Genomic DNA, 4,863 nt, shown 5'->3' with positions numbered 1-4,863 from the left:
CTCCTCAGTAAGGAAAATTGCTATTGGTTGTCCTAAAAGTCGCTAGAAGTCGCTAAATGACGTCATCGTCTAATTTGCATAATTGGTCATGCTAATCTAATTGTAACCTACATTGTTGGAGAGAGAAATAACATCGTGGAAGAGACATAAAGTGAGTAAAAAAAACGTCCTAAATGCATTTAGAGTTTATTTAGAACTACAAATTAAATTTCTTTTAGCAATTATTGTTTTTTTTAATGTCACAATTCCAACCCTGCTCCTTTACCCGGGCTTGGACCGGCAAAAGTGACCCGAAATAGGCACTCTGGTGGAGTTACTTTGTGTGTGTGTGTTTATAAGTAGTTTTAAACCTTGTGATCCACAAAACAGCATAAGAGTAAAAGAAGAACTGACTGCGTTACAGCACCCGCTGCTTGTTGAGAGTAAAAGCGATACGTGCTTTCACGTCTTTTTTTAGCGACTTTATTTAGAAAAAAAAAGTCGCTAAGGGGTCTGAAAACTCGCTAAATATAGCGACAAAGTCGCTAAGTTGGCAACACTGCCATAGATATGTTTAGGGATGGGAGATTCACAACTTCATTGAATCTATGTCACAAAAAATGAAGTTAGTATTGAAGTCAAAAGGGGGTCCATCCAAGTATCAGCAAGGTGTACCTTACACTGGTGCAAAGTTTTTTGCCACAGCTAGTTGAATATTGCTAGTTGTTAGCGTCCAGTTAGCATGTTGCCACATTTCAAAAAATAGAATAGAATAGAATAGAATAGAATAGAATTCAACTTTATTGTCATTGCACATGCACAGGTACAGGGCAACGAAATGCAGTTTGCATCCATCCAGAAGTGCTTTAGTGATATAGATATATTACAATATATATTAGCAATAATATAGATATGTGAGTATACTACAGAAATGGGTCTATTATGGTATGTTATAATGTACACGGTATGAAGTATGTTGTGAATATTCTATAACTAAGTATGTAAAGGCTGTAGTGAGTACAAGCTATGTACAGGCTATGAACAGGATATAAATATGAAAAACTATACAGAATATGAAATAAATAACTTTACAGAAATCTGAGATATACAGCTATACAGAAATGGGAACTATGCAAGTTGTAAACAGTTGTAGGATTAAAGATTATCGAATGTACAGAATGATTATTTACACAGAGCTATACAGTAGTGCAGTTAAGATAAGTTAGGGTGTAGATAGTTTCTACAGAGGCTATATAAAGTGCTAGACCCAACCTCATTAGTTTTAATTAATTATTAAATGACATTGTTACTAACTTTTCCAAATGTTACATTAGAGATACTTCAAAATAATGTATTTTCATTTGATAAAATAACTTATATTAGTACAATAACTTCAAAGGATTAATCATTAAAAGAATTTAGAAATGTTAATATGGTAATATCTTTAGAATGTGTTTCTGTAACCTCCACCTCTGCTAACCTCCATCACGCACTTCTCACATTGGTCCCTTTTCAATCCATTTAGCATGATTAATATCATGATTAATGAGAACCTGACAAGTTGTTTTTGTTTTTCTGCTGATGATTCGAAATATGGAGCTATGCTGAAATGCTTAGCATCAGCTAAAATCTATTAAAGGAATGAAGGAAAAATAAAATTTGTCCATTTAAATGCACCACCTGAAAAAACTTGCACTAAAATATCCTGTCCTGGTTTCTCTTTGGTTTGAGGGTTTGAAGCTTGGCTTAGAAGAACCACACTTGAAAAAAGGGTTCATGCAAGCACCCAGTCCTGCAGGTGGGGGCCTTTTCCAGAGTCCTGTTATTCCAGACCACTCTAGTGAAAGCTGTTAGTGTCCGGCTGTTACACCTTCACTTAAATGTGCTTTGCTCGGCTGAAAATTGCATATGTCCATGAAAAAAGTCACCTGCCAACCTCATTAGTTTTAATTTATGAGCGCCAGACCTTGGTCCTTGAGTTGATGGATCATTTTAAACAGCTTTCACAATCGACATATGCATTTAACTGAATCAGTTTTGTAATATTTAGGAAAGCAAAGAACACAACCAGGCTATGTATGTATTCTCCACTGCAATAACAACACAAGTCATTGCATGCCTTTTGTTGTAAACTCAATCACAGCTATATACACAGTTAGACACATCAAGGTGCTAGCTTCTAGTTTCATTATACAGCCACATTGGTTTGTTTAACCGTGGTCTCATTTGAAAAGATTGAGTTGCTGGCTCAGCACAACTAAAACTAAATATTTAAGTGTTTAAGCTGCATGTGATTCACTTATACCTCTTAGTAAAGGGGTATACTTTAACCTGGTTGTTTTTTCTCAGCATATTAAAAATCTTTTTTTTTAACAAATACACATGTTCATTACTACATTACATGGAGCTGGTAGACAAAATCAAGTTCAGTCATTGGGGTTAGTGTATTAAATTGTATGTATTTTTCTTCTTTTATACTGCTTTGTGTGCACATGAATACACAGTGCACTGCCCTGCTTTCTTGTGAATACAATTGTATCTTATTACAGGATAAAATGGTGGATTAATGGAGAAAAACACATCTGCTCAGACTAAACAAAGAAAGAAAGGACTGATGGTAAGTCTGGAAGAGATTTTCAATGTTTGTATAAAGGTACATTTAAGTGATGCTGCATTAAAGGACTCAGCATAAGAGGTTCTCCTCAACAATTATTCTAGAAACACATGAACTGTAATCTTAACTCTCAAAATTGTGCTTTAAAAAGAGCCAAATTATGATTAAATTCAGTCTTTGCCAAATATATGTTGAGAGAAAAAGGGTCAATAATATGCAAATATTTTTTATTGATATAAATCACTCCCATATACACAATTATAAAGATGATGTAAAGCACTTTGAATATATTAGTCATTATTTTAATTTGAAATAATGTTGTATTCAACCATCCATACACAGGATCTGGAGCCTATCACAGGCGTAAAAGGTGAGGCGTAACTTGGAAAGGCTGCCAGTCTGGATTCTGCTATATGATTAATAAAATTTGAACCCAGCATTTCACAGCATTAGCGATTTCCAGCTCATCGTTTGCATTCCATTAAGTCATTCCCACAGGCTCGAGATCATCCATGTGTCATCACTGCTTATGTGAAAATAAATACCAAACTGTTTGCATTGGATTTACCAAAGGGAGATAAGGTGAAAATGCCATTATAACATATTTTTTAAAAACCTTAATCAACAAAGATGATGTTGACCTCATTCTGCAACTGTTTATAATAATGTAAAAGGGGAAGATGTGCAAGTCAACATTTCTGCTCCAAAAATGAGAAAATAACGTTAGAAAGGACAACACAAGAAAAAACAGGGTAACACTAACCTGTGAGAAATATGATGACCGTCAAAACAAAGGTTATCATAGGTGACTAAAATCAAACAAAAAACCTAAAAGAGGATGTTATTTTTAAAAATTATTTATTATCGTTATTGTGGAAAAAACTAGCAAAATCAAAAATAAAATTTTCATTTTAAAAAAATGTAACAATTTTGTTAGATTACAGATATTTTGTGCCAAATTTTTAAATTGAAAAAGTTTGAAAAACATGGAGGAAATTTCCTTAGCAGTAGTATTTGTTCATTTGTCAAATTTATTATCTTAACTTACCAAATGACACTTTAACATGTTCACTGAGAATGTGGAAGTCTACAAGACTGTGGGTCAACTGCCTCCAAAAAGTTACACCTATATAGATTTTCCTAAATCTTCCCTCTTGGCATATGCCCTAAATAATGTTTAAAGACTAAAACTAGTGGTGAAATTAATAAAAATATAGATAAAAAAACAAAACAAAACAATAAAGACACTGAAACACTGGGGTCTCAGAAGAAGAAAAACCCTTGTTCAAGCGTCACTTAGAGCCACTAGCTCCATCTAGTGGTTATCCATTCAACCCCTTTTCTAATTTTAATGCAAAAACTTAATCAGGAGAATAAATAAAATTTTCTTCTGGAATATTACAGATATAGAATTTGGCATAGCTGTTTTCTAATATTTCCTGATGTCTATGTTTACATAATATTAAAGTAAAATATCAAATCAATCTTTCCTAGAGGGAAATAATGAAATGAACACAGGCATGAATATATATACTAGAAACACTCTTGATTTAAATAAATAAATAAATGAATAAATGAGTGAATCAACTGGATATGAAAAGGTTCTAATCATCACAGAGGTGGGAAATTGGGGTAAATGCCTGGACTGTTTTTAGCAGGATTTCATCTTACTGGCACTTCCACATGACTGCTTCAGTGAGTCACCACTGTGATCCGACTATTTGTACTCCTCCAGACACTGAGAGACACAAACCAGATCCATTACTGAAAGCATAATTTAAAAATCCTCTTAGCTGCCCATGAAAATACATTTTGTTCTCCCTTTGTTGCATCGTGAAAACGACAAACAAAAAGGTGCAATATTAGTCATACTGGCAATTACCTTCGGTGGGTTCAGTTGGAAGATGTATATTCTTATTCCTGGCAATTTGAAAAGCAAATTCACTTGCTTGGGAATTTTGCATTCTGACCAAAAAGGGTACATTAATTCTATATTGAAATGATGCATATTAAGTACTTTTTTATGTTAATACATTTTGGATGAGAAACAGAAACTGGGTCACAAGAAAGGTCAGCTTGTGGTTGAGATGATTTAATGAAAATGGGAATTTGAGCTGGCTTTCTCCAGCAAATTTACACACTCCTGGTGTATTTGTATAAAGAACAGAGAGGACATTTTAAATCTCCCCAAACTCTTTCCCACTGTGGAGAAGATGTCGGAGAATAAGGATGGAAAACCTATGAATATATTTTTTTTCTTCAGACCAGTC

This window comes from Maylandia zebra, linkage group LG8, assembly GCF_041146795.1.
Source record: "Maylandia zebra isolate NMK-2024a linkage group LG8, Mzebra_GT3a, whole genome shotgun sequence".
In the NCBI taxonomy this organism is placed as follows: domain Eukaryota; kingdom Metazoa; phylum Chordata; class Actinopteri; order Cichliformes; family Cichlidae; genus Maylandia; species Maylandia zebra.
The sequence above is the reverse complement of the archived record's forward strand: the minus strand, read 5'-3'. Positions refer to the sequence as shown.